Consider the following 18,820-nt stretch of genomic DNA (forward strand, 5'->3'; position numbering starts at 1 on the left):
CACGAATGAGTAATAAATTATAGTAATGATCATTGAGTTACTTAAAACAGGAAGTTTCTGTCCATTATTAGCTTTCAAATGGAGTATAATTTCAAATAAGATGAGAGTTCTGAAATGACGATTTAAAGGCATGATGTTTGAAATGCAATTATTAGAGTTTGTGTTTAGGCCTCATTTTGAAAAAAACAAAACAAAAACGACTCACCAATTTTATAATAGGTTTTATTTTTGTAGTTTTCCCCGTGTAGCACAAAGCATGGTTTCAGGCAGGGCTACTGTATTTGGCTTTGCACGCTGTGTTCTTCATATGGTGGCTTCCAGGCCGTGGGCAATGGCGTCCTGGGGCTGGCTTATACCTCTTGTGAGAGCTGATTATGAGCCGCACTTCCCAGCTCCACATTCAGTGATATGAACTCAGTAGCTTAAAATTGGCCACGGTGGCAATATTTATACCACAGAAATGGGCAAACTGTGTAAATCAGGGAGCTGGCTGTCACACATTTATCAGCACACCACTGGACAAAGTGGGGAGGAGAGTTGCAAAACTAAACCTTAGCCCTTGCTCTGCTCAACAAGCAGCCACAAACTCTGATCTCTGATTTGGGGATGGATTGGAAGGGGCTTTGTTTTTCATTCATGCAAAGCTGCCCTCTACTGACAGCTGCACGCTCACAAGGCTCTGGTTCCAAGAGGGGTTTCTTCTACTCATTTACACAAAGGCAACAAATGCACCAGCAGCCACCCCTGAGTTTAGGACAGTGATTCCCAAACCTAGTGGGTTATCCTACAATTTTTTAAGATGTAGATATTAGGACTTTTGATGGATATTTATTCGGTTTGTGCAACATCCAATAATGCTACTCTTCTTCCTAATTTGCAAAACCAATTTTGTCTGGGTGCTTACTGACCCAGGGGAGGGCAAATGTATCTCCAGCTCCAGGCGTTAATCATGAGTGCTAGAAACCAATCAGGATAATTATCCCTGATCTGTTTAAGTGTAGGCACGTGACTCAGTTGTGGTTAATTACACAGGCTAATTATGTTAATGACATGAGGCTAATTATGTGAGACCCACCTGCTGCCAGGCTTCTGAGGAAGAGCCTAAATTCCAGAAAGAGACCTAAGAAAAGATGGCCCCTCTACCTCTGCTCATTGCTGGACATTGTATAACAGAAGCTATTTAATGCCTGGAATTGTTGCAACCATGTGTGAATGACAAGGGGACACAGCCTGAAGGCAAAGCTGACACACTCAGAATGGGATTGTCAAGAAATAAAATCTGGGTCCCAGATGACGCAGCTGAGCCACAAATTACCCAAGTGAAACTGGACCAACCTCTATATTTCCTATTCTTTGCTTAAGGGAATTTGAATAGGCCTTTTCTGTTACTTGCAACTGAAAGCAATTTAACCAATATGTCTTTGATAAGGCCTAGGACTCTCAATTTTAAAAATTTTCCAAAAGATTCTGATGATCAGCCAGGTTTGGAAACCACAAGACTTAAGTTTCCTAAAAATGAATGTGTTTTCTGATAGGTGTGTCAAGATGTTTACTCACTCGGTTTTTGTGTGGCCAAGTAAGCCTTGTGGCAAATGGAGCCCCTGAGGGAGTTCTGCCAGCCCAGGAGTAGCCTTGCCTTGCTCCAGTATCCTGTAAAATACCAGTTTCTATGAGTGGCATGGTGTGAAAAAAGTTGAGGAGCACTAGAATGCTGTGTTTAAGCACAGTGTGGTGGGAAGGTAATAGGACATCACCAAACAGCTGTGCAATCTTAGAAATGCACTTTGTCCATTTGGTTCTCAGTTTTGTCATCTATGAAATCATATAAAGTTGGCTGTTTTAATGATGAAGAATGATAATAGGATAAATTGTGACAGTTTGGGTGTGACCGCCTAGTTGCCTTGTTCTATGTATTCTTTTTACTTTCAGTAGTAGATACAGGAGTAGATTGGTACTAGCTGTGCATTTCAGTAGAGAAAGACCCTCATTCGTTCCACTGTCTCTGGAAATAATAATACTGACAAGCATTATTATTGCTTAGCAGGAACAGATAGGTGTTTCTAACTCTTTCAAAGCAGTCATGCAGCACATTTAGACCTGAGCAGCTGAGTTCAGTGTAATCTCCCTTTCTGAATCCTGACCCCTTATATCCCTTAACGTTATCCATTAACCTGGGTTCTGATCCTTGACTTCTTCTATTCTGGGCCTCATCCTGTCAGACTTCTAATAAAAACCTCTGACTTCCTCAGGTGCCTTTGAGTCTTGACTCTGTGAAAAAAAAAAAAGAAAAAGAAAAATCACCACCAGGCAATTAAACAGAAAGCATTAATTGTACAGTCTCATTTAAAAATAATTCATATTCACACAAAAGCAATCTGTTTCTATCATTGAAAGATTCACTCTTAATGTTTTGTTATATTTTTATTCAGAATTATTTTGACATCCATGCTATTTTGTTTAAATAATAATTTTAACCCCAACACCTATGAAATATCTATGATTCTTCTCTTTCTCTCCCTCATCTTTTCACTTCTAATCCATCAGCAAGTCCTATGGATTGCACCTCTGACTGCATATAGTTAGTTAAATTCATTCACTTCTTCCTGCTCCACTGCCACTCCCTCACCCAGGCACCATCATGTCCTACTTGGTCCATTTCAACAGCCTGCCAGCTCATCACCTTGTTTTCACTCTTGTTTTATAGAATTTATTTTTTTGCATAGTCATTAAAGTGATCTTTGTATGTGTTAATTAAATCTTATTCCCCTCTAAAGAACTTTTCTAAGGCTTCCCATTGAGCCTAGAATAAAATCAAGGTTCCTCTCATGTGGTTTGAAAGACCCAGTGTGGTCTGACTCTGCCTAACCTCTCCTCCTTTTTCCACCCATGCCACTCATGGGACTTTGCACTTCCTGTTTCCTCTGCCTGGAACATTAATCCTCTGGCTTTTGCATGGGCTGCTCCCTCTCATCACCTAGGTGTCAGCTCGAATGCCCCTTCCATGGAAAGACCTTTCCTGCTCACCAGACCCAAGTAGTCTCCATCAGCCACTTGTTATCAAACCAACCTGGTGTATTTTCTTCCATACACACATCACATTCTAAAATTGTCTTTTAAAAACGTTTATTTATTATCTATTTTTTTTCTAAAAGGTAAGATACAGGAGAGCCATGTCCACCTAATTTACTTACTGCTCTACACAGTGTTTCACATAATTTCTGACCATATATAATCAGTATCCAATAAATATATGTTGAATTAGTAAATGAATGAATAACTGAGATTATAGTATGTTTTTGTGTTTTTCATTTTTCACTTTCTACAATGTTAAGCCAAAGTTTATTTTTTAAAAAAATTTCAAGGTGTCATTTTTTAAAATTATTTTAAAAATACTTAACATAAGATGTATCCTCTGCACTTAAGTACAGTATTAAGCACAGGCACAGTGTTGCACAGCAGGTCTTTGGAGCTTACTCATCTAATAGGACTGAAACTTAATTCCTGTTGAACAGGAACTCCCCACTTCCCCTCTCTCTAGCCCCTGGCAAACACCATTCCATTCCCTGCTCCTCTAAGTTTGATTATTTCATATACCTCATATAAGTGGAAGCATTCAGTATTTGTCCTTTTGTGACTGGCTTATCTCACTTAGGATAATGTTCTCTAGATTCATCTATGTTGTCTCATATGACAGGATTTCCTTCTTTTTAAGGCTGAATAATATTTCATTGAACGCATATACTGCCTTTTCTTTGTCCATTCATCCACTGATGAACATGGAGGCTGTTTTTGTGTTCAATATAATTGAAATCAAGATCTTGAAAGGATGCCTGCACTCTCATGTTCATGACAGCATTATTCACAAAAGCCAGTGTTTCTTCAAGCTGAAAAAATGCCCACGGACTCCCAAGTGTTGACTCATGTCTACACAAATGTGAAATGCATTTACATTCCTCATGCTTGTAATTCTTGTATGTATCTAAAATCAAGACATGTTTACAAACTACATACAGAGCTGCAAAACAAATAAAATTTGAATTAACAATATTAACGTGATAGATAATATTTTGATGAAACCAAATTACCACTCACAATGTGAGTAAGATGCAGTTTCTTTTGAATTCACAGGACTATCTGGTCCTTGCTCTGTGGTGGTTCAAATTTTTCCTGACTTTTCTGTCTTTGAACTACTATAAGACCTTAATTTGTACATCATGCTATGTTATATTTATTTGGAATGAGTGTGATATATTGGAAATAGACTTACCTCTGGTCTTTTCTCATTAACCTTTCTTAATTAAGTCCTGCTTCTGGATGCAATGTGTCCTTTAACCTATAGAAAATGAGGGTAGTGGGATTGTGTTGCAGGCTTGTTTTTAAGGGGATTCTCTGGATATTCCAGCATAGCTTTACAAAGAGTTGGAACATGTTCTCTAGCATTCCAGGAGGCATCTCCAGGAGAAAAGTAGTCAGAGGCAGGGGCTGGACCAAACTTCTTCCTAGGGCCTGTGAGTGACAGCAAAGGCCTCACTTTGGGACTGGAGGTTTAGGTTAGGGTTGAATGGTAAGGAGCAGGGCTCTGCGTGAAGGCCAGCCAGACTGCAAGGGAGTGCCCTACAGGAGCATGATGTGATCTCTTCCTCATGACTCAGTCAGCCTCTCTTGTGCACTAAAACATCACAGTGTTTGGCAAGCTTGGATGCCCTGAAGAAAACAGTGAGGGGCAGAGTTCTGCATGGAGCTGCCATGAAAAAGGGACAGGAAGACAGATGCAAGAGGAGAGATTGGCATGGCTTGGAATTTATCCACATCCACGAACTGAATTTTTTCAAATCCCTACATGGTATCTTATTTATACATAATATCTCACATCCCTTCCACTAAATAGCATCACACACATACCACATCCCGTTAAATACAGTGTCTTATGTATGTGTGTGTATTTACGTATTTACTTATATATTTATTTTGTTATAAAAGTCAATGTTTATTCAGAATAAATAGAAAAGCACAACTAATTACACATTTTAAGATGCCAACAAATACCTCAAACATCATAAAATCCAATATTTTAATTTTACATAGTTACAAAGACTTGTGACCATGTGAACACATTGCTAGCTTCTCCCCACCCCTTTGAGCTTTAGAAAAAGTTAGTGCTACTGAGAAGCCCTGAAACTTGTTTCTCATTAGTTCACAGTGTATTAGTTATCTATTGCTGTGTAACAAATTACACCCTCCTCATTGAGCCTCTTGAAACAAAAAACATTTATTACTTCACACAGTTACTTATGGTCTATGGGTACTAATTGCCAAACCTATTTGAATCCTGGACTGTTGGATTAAAAAGTCTCTATTATTATCCATAACCTCTGTAGCCCCCAACACATCCTGCTCACTCGTATCTTGTTGATTTCGTGCAAATTACTTTTTCCGCCTGGAACACCTGTGTCCTTTCATGTAATGTTTCTACCTGGCAAATGCCTACTGACACCCAGCCTAGTTCCTGCCTTATTTATGAAGTCTCATTAAGTTCTCTGGGATGACTAGGGGTTTCCTTCATCTAAAGACTCCTCTAAACCCTGCCTTTCCCCCAATTTAACAAATTTCTCAGAGAGTTTTAATTGTTTAGGTATCTGCAAGGTATATTATAAGTTGCTGGAATACAGGGACCATTTTTTTTCTTCCCCAAATTCACAATAGCTGCAAAAGCCCTGACATGAGGTTGACACTCAGTAAAGATCTGTTGCATGAATGAGTGGATTGCCCTAGATTCTGAGAGACAAGGCTCATTTCTAAGGCCATATGCCATTTGTATTCTGGATGATTAGCATTTAGTTAATGATTATAGCAAATTACTGGGGCTACAGGGAATCAGCTCCCTTCCGGTGAAATTTTCTGTCTAGAGAAAGGCACTGGGGCAAGTTAACCATCAGTGAACCAGTGACCATATGCTACCTACTTTATATGGATAACAACCGTGTTCACCAGATTGATATTGCACTTAGAACCTTTTCATGCCAGTAGAACCTGCAAAATTCTATTCTATTCCAAGAGGAATAGAGCTTTACCAAGTGAGTTGCACCTGCAGGTGGCCAGAGCCCCATCGTGGGTCTGCCCAGCCCACTGCATCATGAAGCACATTGATGTTCCTTGTTCAGTAGCTGGATCTCAGGTAGCAGAATCAGCACAGACAAGTAAGGAGATTCCAGCTGCCTGCCACACCCCGACAAGCACCCATCTTTTCCAGATGCCAAATATACCTACTGATTTTAACAATTTTCTTTCTTTCTGTAAATTAAAATACTTTATGTGGAAATACCTGAACCTAGGGCACCGAAAGAACAGAAAGGAAAATCTCAAGCATTCTTCTCCAGGTACCCCTTGCCTTGGGCAGAAAGCTTTTGCTTGCCCCTCCTGAACCACTTCACTTCCTGCATGTCTGCTCCTTCTCATACATTTTCCTTTTCCCTCACTGCCCGGTGGAATTCTAAACATCTCCTTCTAGGAGTTCTACCCATAACCTCATAGAACATGAACTCAGGTTCTACTGCCTCCAAGTTGCAATTGCTGATTACTCCAGCTCCCACTGCTTTCCCACTCTTTGGAATTCCAGTGATGTTTGCTGTTTGGTGCTTTTTATAGACCAGCACCTCTGCCAACTTTCATATGCATGCTCTTCACCTGGAGGATTCCTTAGAATGCAGATTCTGACTCAGGTCTGGAGTGGGCCTGCGAATCTGCATTTTTAATAAGCTGCTGCTGATGCCCTTGTTGCTTGTCTAAGTACCACACTTGAATAACAAGGGTGTAGATTTCTTGGTTTTGGGTATTTTCCTCCCTTTCTTTCTTTCTGTCCCCTACAAATATTTATTGGACCCCTATATTTTACACTAGTGTTATGTGCTGGTATTGAAGAGGTAAAACCTACCTCTTAATAGCATTGTAATTTTATTTACCTTTTAGTTCATCTACTTATATATTTGTACTTTTTCTGATATTTAGATTCACAGTTCTTTTTCCTTCCTTTTCAATCAATTGTAACCTCCTTGAAGGGAGAAAATTACCTGTGAAACCTAGCTAATATTTTGTTGCATACAGTCTGAAATCAACAAATCTGGGCTCAAATTCTAGTTCTACCTGTTATTTACTAGATGTGAAATTTGGGCACGTTTTCTAGCCTCTGAGACTAAGTGCCATCACCTGAGGGGTGGGGACGACAGTTGCTGAGAGTGAAATGAGATGCTGCTTGCAACATGTCTGGCGCGGGGTTGCCCCTCTGGCTCTGGGCAGTGGCCTTTTCTCCTGCCCTTCTCGACACGGATTAGCCCCAGACATCACGGTGATTCAGGTTCAGGGCAGGTTGGGCAAAGTATCAGGAGGCAGTGCCTCAGAGTGGTTTGATTTTTTTCTGTTCTGTTTCTCATTTTGAAACTTTCATGGGAAGATTCCATGATATGCTGGCAAATGTTTACATTTTTGTTGTTTTAAAATTTTATTTAAGATATGCTTTCAAATTCCCTTTTTAAACCACAAGGAAAGGTGGTTGATATGGTAACTAAGCTTTAAGAAGAAACATGCATTTATTAGGAAAAAAAAGCAACTTTTATTCCAGTAAATGTACCATCAAGTCTGCTGAAATTTCAGCCGTTTTTAAAAGTTTTAATGTCACTTGAGTTTGCTTTTCATTTAGAAAGAATGAACAAATCATTTCTAAAAATGTAAAACCTGAGAGTTGTAATGGGACATGGGATAGGACCCTGGCCTGCTATAGAAAGGCAGATTTGTGGTTTAGCTCTGGCTTTTCCAACAATTAGCTATGTGATCTTCATAAAAAATTACTTACAATGTATTTAGGTTCTGTTTCTTCATTACAAAATGAGTAGGTCAGACTAAGTAATCCCTAAGAGTTTTTTTCTGCTTTATAAAAGCCAACTATGATTCCTATTAATTTAATTACAAGTATTGGAGAAATGAAAACTTCAGTCAAGTAAAACAATTTCTTTATAAGTTTTACAAGTGAATCATGTGAATGAGATTATGAAGAGGAATGTTTAAAATGCTTCAGAGAACACTTTCAAGCAATTTGAACACTTACAGAGCATGGATTTAGGTACAAAAAATGGATTGGCTAATTGCAAACCATTCTTAACTGCTCATTAATGCACACTGGAAAACACACTTTGCTTAAATCGAGTCCCTGTAGGGTCCTGACAGGAATAAGAGTATATTTAGTTAAAAAAATCTATCTAAAATGTATGTTTGTTTTGCCAGTTCAGCTTGTGACAAAACACAATATGTGACAGTCGAAGGCTCAGATGCTGCTACCAGACTTTGGGTTCAAACCCTGGGTCTGTCACTGTTTGGAAAGTCATTTGATCTCTCTGTAGAAGAAGCTCATGCCTTTACCCACCTTAGGGAAGTGATGAGGAGTAAGTGAAATATTACATTTAGCCTATTGTCTGGTGCACAGATTTTCAATAATTGTTATGTTATTGTGATAGCCTCGTTTTAGTGATTTTAAGTGTGATCTATAATTATATCAAACAACAACAAACTACAATCTTACATTCATAACAGGTTTTATCCTTAAAATGTCCATTGCCTATTCAAGTTGCTCACCTTGTGGGAGTTTTCATTGGGAGGTTACACCGTGTGATGGGAAGAAAGTAGACAGGGAGATAAGCAAGTATCATTTTGGCCAAGTCACCTCTGTCATGGGTCTTGCTATCTTCATTTATAAATAAGATAGTGGGTTGCATTAGACTAGATCTACTGGCCTGGGGTTCATCACCTTTGGAGGTCTGAAATACATACAAAAACCATAAGCCAAATGTTGTCATATGAAGTTTTCTAGGGTGAAATTCTATACCATGTATCAGACTCTCAGAAGAGTTCATGAAGACAGCTGAGAGTCTCTCATATCAGTGATCTTCAGCTTCCTTTTGGCTCTGCAGTACCACAGTTACAGAACATTTGAATTTTGGTGACACCACTTGGGAACAAATTTTTTTCTGGGAAAAATTGATAACTCAAGCCATTTCCTGGTGAAATATTAAAACCTGGCATGTTGACAGTCCCTTCTGGCAATAGTAAAAACGAGAAAAAAATGGAGGACAAATTTTCAACTGACAGATGACCCAACTTGGCCTTGTATTTCAGTGAGACAAACACTACCTACACAGTTCTTTGGTGAGAGTTCTTATTCAAGATTTCAACATGCTTACCACATAGGATGATCGCATTAATAACATTTTTGGGTGTCATTTTGGATGTTTCATTTTTTTTCATTGTTGAGACAGAGTCTCACTCTGTCACCCAGGCTGGAGTGCAGTGGTGCAATCTCGGCTCACTGCAACCTCCTTCCCCCGAGTTCTTTTGCCTCAGCCTCCCAAGTAGCTGGGATTACAGGCACCTGTCACTGTGCCTGGCTAATTTTCTTTTCTGTTTTTTTTTTTTTTTTGTATTTTTAGTAGAGACAGGGTTTCACCGTCTTGGCCAGGCTGGTCTTGAACTCCTGACCTTGTGATCCACCTGCCTTGGCCTCCAAAAGTGCTGGGATTACAGGTGTAAGCCATCGCACCCGGCCCATTTTGGATGTTTCTGACCAGACAGGGGAGTGCAGACTTTTTTGCTGGAGTCCTACCACTGAGCGTTCTCTATTAATCAAGTAATGTTCTCTTCTTGGCTGTGTTATAACTGAATCCTCTCCTTGTGGAAGGATCTGGAAAGAGGGATCTGGCCAGAGTTAGGGCTGAGTTCTAGGCTGGGGAAAATAGCAGGGGATTTGAGATTCTAAATTCAGGGCTAGAAGGAGGCAACGTGGGCAAGGTGAAGCTTTCCTGAGCTGAGAAGAGTGATAACACCAAATCCAGAGCGGGCAGGGTGGATGTCAGCATCAAGTAGTCAAGAGATTGAAGTCAGGCAAGAATATCATCAGTGTCACATGACAGACTCTGGAAAATGCAAATGAGAGCTGCCTTTCATGCTGTAAAAATAACTAGGCCCCTTTAATACGGCTTGATTTCCTTCTGACCACCAAGCCACCTACCATATAGGGCAGCTCTAAGTGGTTCTTAAGAGTATCTCTGTTGGCCTGGCGTGGTGGCTCACGCCTGTAATCCCAGCACTTTGGGAGGTGAGGCGGGCGGATCACGAGGTCAGGAGATCGAGACCATTCTGGCTAACACGGTGAAACCCCGTCTCTACTAAAAATACAAAAATTTAGCCGGGCGTGGTGGTGGGCGCCTGTAGTCCCAGCTACGTGGAAGGCTTAGGCAGAATGGCATGAACCCGGGAGGCGGAGCTTGCGTTGAGCCGAGATCGCACCACTGCACTCCAGCCTGGTTGACAGAGCAAGACTCCGTCTCAAAAAAAAAAAAAAAAAAGAAAAAAAGAAAAAAAAAAAGAGTGTCTCTGTTGCAGACCTCACAGAAGCTGCCCACCCAGTTGACCTGGCCTGGCCACTTGTGCCCACAGAGCACTGCTGTAAGTGGTGAGGTGACCCTCCTGATGGGGGCTGACTCTGTTCAGGCTCCATCCTAAAAGAATTGCTTATTCACTCTCAAGAGAGTGACTGACACTGTTGTATCTACTCCTTCCATGCCTTTCTTCTTGAAAGTTCCTGAATAGTTTCTCACATTGAGGAATTTATACTCTTTAAGTTATTTTAAAATATACAGTTAAATTATTATTGACTATAGTCACCCTATTGTGCTATCAAATAGTAATCTTATTCATTCTTTCCATTTTCTTTTTGTACCTATTAATCATCCACCACCTCCCCACTAACCCCTCTGCTACACTTTCCAGCCTCTGGTTACCATCTTTCTACTCTCTATGACCATGAGTTCAATTGTTTTAATTTTTAGAGCCCACAAATAAGTGAGAGCATGTGATGTTTGTCTTTCTGTGTCTGGCTGATTTCACTTAATATAATGACCTCCAGTTCTATCCCTGTTGTTGCAAATGATTGTGTCTCATTCTTTTTTATGGATAAATAGTTCTCCATTGGGTATATGTACCACATTTTCTTTATCCATTCATTTGTTGATGAACACTTACGTTGCTTCCAAATCTTAGCTATTGTAAACAGTGCTGCAACAAACATGGGAGTTCAGATACATCCTCGATACACTGATTTCCTTTCTTTTGGGTATACACTCAGCAGTGGGACTGCTAGATCACATAGTAGCTCAATTTTTAGTTTCTTGAGGAACCTCCAAAGTGTCCCCCATAGTGGTTGTACTAATTCACATTCCCACCAAGAGTGTGAGGGTTCTCTTTCCCCCCACATCCTCAATGGCATTTGGTATTACCTGTCTTTTGGCTATAAGCCATTTTAGCTGGGGTGAAAGGATACCTCATTGTAGTTTTGATTTGCATTTATCTGATGATCAATGATGTTGAGGACCTTTTCATATACCTGCTTTCCATTTGTACTCTTCTTTTGAGAAATGTCTATTCCAATCTTTTGCCCATTTTTTTGATTGGATTATTAGATTTTTTCCTATAGAGTTGTTTGAACTCGTTATGTATTTCAGTTATTAATTTCTTGTCAGATAGGTAGTTTGCAAGTATTTTCTCCCATTCTGTGGGTTGTCTCTCCACTTCGTTGATTGTAACATTTGCTGTGTAGAAACTTTTTAACTTGATGTACTGTTAACTAGTAAACACTCTTTATTCAGACACTAGCTGCAACGATATTTGTCTATGACTTAGTCCTATTGGGATCTTCTACTTTATCTGACTTAAGTCCTTGAAATCCTCTCATTTACTTCTGGGTTTTATGCTTTTCCATGATCTGTACAAAAGCATTTCGTACTAGACAGTGATTTCACACTTTTCCTAATACATACTTCATAGCTGGGCTTAAAAATCTTTTGCTATTGATATTGCTGTTTTCTGTTACATAAAAGAGTCAACTGGAAATCCTAGAATTATTGGAGGAGTTGCTGGTCTCTGATTACGCAGCTATGCCAGCTGTAGCACTCCTTCTGGTCTTCTAGGATTGGAAGGGTTCTATAGTCAGAGCAGGATTTGCAGAGAGAAAACAATTCTTACATGGGATCTACCTACAAAAGTCTTCCCTTCATTCACAAACATGTTCTGAGTAGCTAATATGTCCCAGGAACTTAGGTAGCATCTGGGAAAACAGAAATAAACACTAAGTCACTCCTGCTATCAAGGAGCACAAGGTCTAGTGGGAAGAACGACATTAACCATAAACAGTCAGCTCAGGGCAAGAGGGTTATGACAGAGGGAGGCACAGGAAGCCACAGAGCTCAGAGGAGTGGCACAGGGCCCAGCCTAGGCTGTTCTGGGAAGACTCTGTAGAGGAGTTGAACTTGATCTTAGTCTTGAAGAATGAGTAGAAATTTTCCAGATAAAAAAGGGTAGTGTAGGAAAGGGTTTTGGTTTTCCAGGTGGAAAATGTAGATGTTCAAAGACCTAAAAATACAAAAATATTTGAAGTTCACAGAAATGCAAGACTGTGCTTTAGTACCATGAGAGCAGGGACTTCTTTATGGCTCCTTCCTGGTATCATCTCCAAGTATCCTCAGTAGCCTGCCTTGCTAGTTGAGGATTCGTTTTTCTCCGTTGGCTGCTTTGTAGAGGTTTAGCAGTCAGACCTTCATGTGTCCTTCACATAGGACTTACCTTGACACAGTAAGGACTGTCACAAATTAATCAAAATGATTAAATACCATTTACTACTCTCAGTATGTAAAGATTTTATGCTCAGTTCGCTATTAATTTCTGTTGAGAGAGACATACTGAGAAGAATGGGGGAAAAGAGAAACCAGAAGCCAGAAAACCTGAAAATGAATCCTGACCCTCCCACAACCTAACTGTGATTCTGGGCAAGTCAATTATTTGCCTTGAATCTGTGTTCTGCAAATTCATGATTAATAATGTTAACTATTTTAGGATTATTGAGAAAAGTAAATGAGATGGTAGATGCAGATAAAATTTTGAAGGATTAGAATGTACTGATGATGACTATTATAACAAATCACACACATACCCCTTCACATGTACAAGTGTGGTTCAGAATAAATCTGAGTTTCTGGAAGGAAAATAGCTTGAGGAACTTTTTGAAGGAAGGTGAAAAGATGACTTATTGGACATGAAGTAGGAGGTGATTTCAAAAGAAACCATGGTTCCATGGTGCTGGTGGACAGAGGTGAGTAAGATTTGAGATACGCCCAAACAGATGGAGCAGAGACAGGTGGGGAGGATGAGTGGAGGTGTGTGCAGGAACATGGTGACAGAGTGCTGAGGCTGGGACATGTGAACTTCGTGGGTGGGAAAAGCAGTGGGTGGAAAGAACAGTACGATCGGGAGCTTAGAGATGTGTAGAGCAGGAAAGAATCCTGGAGAATAGCGAACCTCACATATTAATCCTACTAGTGAGGAAATTAGTCTCCTGAGAGGTTCAGTAATTTGCTCCTAGTTATAACCATAGTCAGTTGCAGAATGGAGATTCCAAGCTGGGAATTCTTACTTTTAGTTTTCTTGTTTTTCCTGATTTTTAACACTCTCCTGAAGGAAGCAATGGGTCCAGATTTAATCCTAATCATAATAATTAATTATTTTACAGAGAATAATAGCTCTCTGTAGAGGAGAATAAATATAACACAAGAATATATTTATAGGTGTATTATTGCTTCTGATAGTTCCTGTTTGGCTCAACCTATCAACATTTACATGTATCAAGAATCCTTCTCTCTACCTCCTTCATCAAATTATTTATGTACAAATTTATTTACTGTTTAATTCAAACATACTTTTACTGGGGTTGCCAATAATCTAGGCAACACATAAAGCAATGGGGATCCAAAGATAAACAGGACCCTGTTCTTAGCCTTAAGGAACTCATTGTCTCATACAGAAGACAGTCAGACAAACAGACACATGCAATATTGTCCAGTGAGTATGTGCAATGAAGGGACAATGTAGTTATGAAATATGTAATGGGCATCTCAGAGTTAATGGTCCATCCTGAAAGTGGATCTCAAAGGGAACCTAGGAGTTTTCCAGGTATAGGCTTGGGTAGAGGTAAGTACTGAATAGTGAATACTCCAGGTAGGTGATGTGCAAAAATCTCCATGGTTACAAGGCGGAGAAATTCTTTTCTTGACAACATGCAATAACACGTGATAACATTAAGAGACAGCAACACTGACATGGGTTTGGGGGAAGCATGATGTGTCAACCATGTAACAGGTGACAATGAAAAGCATAAATGACAAACATTTTCAAACACAGAGCAAATCTTCTCTTCTCTCCTCAGAGGAGAGGCTAATTATTTTATGGAGTCACCTCTACTTTATGAAATCCTGCCAGATGGGATTCTGCTTGTGACTTTTTCTGCTTCATTCAGGCGTGGGAAGAAGACTTTCACAGGATGAGTTCTTTTCCCACTTGTTTAACTTTGGCAGCTATGGCTCGCTCCACATCTGCAGTGTGCTGTGTTGTAACAATGATATTGTTTCTGAAAAGCTAGTGATCTTTATTATCTCTGGGAATAAATATAACATGATCTTTACTCCCAAAGAATGTACAGTAGGGAAGACAGACACAAGGTAAAACACACAGGAGACAATAAAGTGTACAACGGAGTGCTAGACAGTAAAGTGTACAACGGAGTGCTGAGGTTCTGATGTAGCTTGTGCTCCTAAGACTGAATCTTTACGAATGAATAGTAGTCAGATAGCCGAGGAACTTCTTCCCTGTAGATGAATTAAAACATACGTGGAACTGTGGACCAGTATCAAGTTTTTAAAGGGGATTGATAAGAGTAAAGTACAAGGTTCAGCTGAAGCAGGAAGAGACCAATCCCAAGAAAACTTCTAAGCCAGCAGTCTCCAACCTTTTTGGCACCAGGGACTGGTTTTGTGGAAGACAATTTTTCCACAGACAGCGGGAGGGATGGATTTGGGATGAAACTGTTCCACCTGAGATCATCAGGCATTACATTCTCATAAGGAGCATGCAACCTAGATCCCTCAGATGCATAGTTCACAATAGGGTTCATGCTCCTGTGAGACACTAATGCCACTGCTAATCTGACAGGAGGTGGAGCTCAGATGAGAATGCTCACTCACACTGCTCGCCTCCTGCTGTGTGGTCCGGTTCCTGACAGGTCACGGACCAGTACAGGTCAGCAGCCTGGAAGTTGGAGATCCCTGTGTAAGCTAAAGGAGTTTGGGCTTCCATGTCTACAGAGCCATTGAAAATTTTAAAGCAAAGAGTGATCAGAATAGATTTTAGTTTTAGAAGAATCATTTTGGATGTAGTAGAGAGGAAGAAATGGAGAGGTGAAAGAATAAAGGCAGGGAGACCAGTTGTCAAGCTGTTGCTACAACCTTGGCAAGAGAAAGAGGGGGGCTAAATTGGGATGTAAAAATTTTAGTATTTAATTACCAATGTGTGAGGAGTATGATGGTGTGGGACAAATTTAGCAGGCCTCAGTGATTTCTAGTTTAGTTGTCTGGGTAGATAGTTATGCTGCTGTACAGGTACTACAGAAGGAAAAGCTAGTCTGGGTTGGTGTGTGTGATGAATTGAGTTTTAGATTTATTTGGTTTGAGGTGCTTGTGGGTCCTCCAGATTAATATGTCCTGTAGAACACTGGATTGAATAGAATAGGAAGGGTCTAGAGCACAGAAGAGATGTCTGGGCTTCAGATTAAGATTTGAGCACTAGCAATATATAAAAAGTAGTTGGAATTTGGGAGGAAAAAGGTGATTGAGTTTTCCAATAGGACAAATAAGCAGAGAGAGAAGAGGCTGAGCGTTGTATTGAGTGACTTCTCTATTTGAAATTATAAGTCAAAAGCTTCAGATCTTATTCATTGTTGACACAGCTTTCGGATGTTTTCCCAATGGGCAGACTTTGGCTGACAACAAAGTGTGAGTGCCAGGAACTAGATTTATTCTGTGAAGAAATTTTCCCAAAGCAGGACATTTTTGGCTCTCACTCTGAGACTGTGTGTGCTCAGGCTCTAGCAGTTCTTGGTAGTTGGTAGTTTGAATCACATTTGGGCCAATGTTTTCACAGTAGTATTTTGAGTGAAGTAGCTTTCAGTCATGGGAGTTGATGTGCATACCCTAAGCCTCACAGCTAGTTAACCTGTTTTGATCTGAAAAAGCTCAGCATTTATATTATTTTGTTCTCAATCTGCTATAAAGAACTACCTAAGACTTGGTAATTTATGAAGAAAAAAGGTTTAACTGACCCACAGTTCTGCAGGTTATACAGGAAGCATGACTGGGAGGACTCAGAAAACTTACAATCATGATGGAAGGCAAAGGGAAAGCAAGCATGTCTTCACATGGTGGCAGGAAAGAGAGAGCAAAGTGGAAAGTGCTACACATTTTTAAATAACCAGACTTGAGAGAGCTCTATCACAAGACAGCACTAGGGGGATGGTGCTAAACGATTAGAAACCACTTCCATGATTTGATCACCTCCTACTAGGTCCCACCTGCAACACTCAAGATCACAATTCAACATGCAGTTTGGGGGGGACACAGAGCCAAACCATGTCATTCCCCTGGCTCCTCTGAAATTTCATGTACTGCTTACATTGCAAAATACAATCAGGCCTTTCCAACAATCCCCCAAAGTCTTAACTCATTCCAACATTAACTCAAAAGTCCAAGCCCAAAGTCTCATCTGAGACAAGGCAAATCCCTTCTGCCAATGAGCCTGTATAATAAAAAACAAGTCAGTTACCTCCAAGATACAATGGGGTTACATGCATTAGGTAAATGCTCCTGTTCTAAAATGGAGAAATTGGCCAAAACAAAGGGACCACAGACCTCATGCAAGTCCAAAGCTCAGCAGCTAAGTCATTTAATTTCAAAGCTCCAAAATAATCACCTTTGACTCCATGTCTCACATCCAGGGCATGCTGGTGCAAAGGGTGGGCTCCCAAGGCCTTGGGTAGCTTTGCCTCTGTGGATCTACGGGGTACAGCCCCCATGGCTGCTTTCACAGGCTGGCATTGAGTGCCTTTGGCTTTTCTAGGCACACTGTGCAAGCTGTTAGTGGATCTACCATTTGGGGGTCTGGAGGACAGTAGCCCTCTTCTCACAGCTCCACTAGGCAGTGCCCCAGTGGGGACTCTATGTGGGGGCTCCAACCCCATGTTTTCCCTCCACACTGATCTGGTAGAGGTTCTCCATGTGGGCTGTGCCTCTGCAGTAGACTTCTGCCTGGACATCTAGGCATTTTCATAAGTCCTCTGAAATCTAGGAGGAGGCTCCTCAACCTCAACTCTTACCTTCTGCACACCTGAAAGCCCAATAGCATGTGGAAGCCACTAAGTCCTGAGTTCTACCTTGATCCATTTTAGCTATGGCTAGAAGAGCTGGAGCAGTTGGGATGCAGGGCACCATGTCTCAAGGCTGCTTCGAACAGTGGGGCCATGGGCCTGCCCCCCCCAAATTTTTTCCTTCTAGGCCTTCGGGACTGTGTTGCAAGGGGCTGCCAAGAAGTTTTCTGAAGTACCTTGGAGGCATTCTCCCCATTGTCTTGGCTGTTGATATTTGGCTCCCCTTTACTTATGTAAAATTCTGTAGCTGGCTTGAATTTCTTCCTGGAAAATGGGTTTTTCTTTTCTCCCACATGGTTAGGCTGCAAATTTTCCAAACTTTTACATGTAAGTAAAGTTATATGTAACCTTACTGCTTGCCTTTTAAATATAAGTTCCAGTTTCAGATAATCTTTTTGTTCATGCATGTGAGAATACACTGTTAGAAGCAGCAAGATCACATCTTGAATCCTTTGCTGCTTAGAAATTTCTTCCACTAGGTACCCTAAATTATCTCTCTCAAGTTTAAAGTTTCACAGATCTATAGAGCAGGGGCACAATACTGCCAGTCATTTGCTAAAACATAATGAGGATGATCTTTATTCCAGTTCCCAATAAGTTCCTCATCTCCATCTGAGACCCTCTCAGCCTGGATTTCATTGTCCATATCACTATCAGTATTTTGGTCAAAACCATTCAACAAAGTCTTGAGGAAGATTCAAACCTTCCCTCATCTTCCTGTCTTCTGAGCCCTCCAAATTGGTCCAACCTCTGCCCATTACCCAGTTTTAAGGCTGCTTCCACATTTTCAGGTATCTTTATAGCAATGCCCCACTTTTCTGGTAGTGATTTTCTGTATTAGTCATTCTCACACTGCTATAAAGAACTACCTGAGATTAGGTAATTTATGAAGAGGTTTAATTGACTCACAGTTCTGCAGTCTGTACAGGAAGCATGACTGGGAGGCCTCAGAAAACTTACAATCATGGCAGAAGGGCAAAGAGGAGGCAAGCACGTCTTCATATAGTGGCAGGTAAGAGAGAGTGAAGGGGAAGTGCTACACATTTTTAAACAATCAGATCTCATGAGAACTCTATCATGAGACAGCAATGGGGGATGGTGCTAAACCATAAGAAACCACCCCAATGATCCAATCACCTTCCACCAGACCCCACCTCCAAAACTCGGAATCACAAGTCAACATGCGATTTGGGTGCGGACACAGAGCCAAACCATATCAGTATTTGATCTTCATGTTTCTTATGCCACAAACTGGGGCTTTATCTTTTGAAAATGAAGGAACTAGAAACCAAATAACTTGTCATTTATTTCTACTGCAGAAATAAAGTGCATGTGAATATTTGAAATTCCTAGCCTGTCTTCTTCCTTCTTTCCATTTCTTCTTTTCTTCTAACCTTTTCTATGATTCACTGAATATTAATAGAACACTATTATGTTCCTAGTACTATGGTTGGAGCCTTGATAAAAACAACACAG

The 18,820-nt window shown here is 40.5% G+C and overlaps 1 long non-coding RNA gene across 2 annotated transcripts in view; it reads right to left on the reverse strand.

Moving 5' to 3' along the window:
• Positions 1-205: 205 nt before the first annotated feature.
• LOC134759723 (uncharacterized) overlaps positions 206-18,820 on the reverse strand; it is a 41,104-nt gene continuing 22,489 nt past the window's right edge. For both annotated transcript variants that reach the window (XR_010136356.1, XR_010136355.1), the window contains one exon: positions 206-2,268. This is a non-coding gene — a long non-coding RNA (uncharacterized LOC134759723). The remainder of the gene's footprint in view (positions 2,269-18,820) is intronic.

Source organism: Pongo abelii, chromosome 12 (genome assembly GCF_028885655.2).
Source record: "Pongo abelii isolate AG06213 chromosome 12, NHGRI_mPonAbe1-v2.0_pri, whole genome shotgun sequence".
Classification (NCBI taxonomy): domain Eukaryota; kingdom Metazoa; phylum Chordata; class Mammalia; order Primates; family Hominidae; genus Pongo; species Pongo abelii.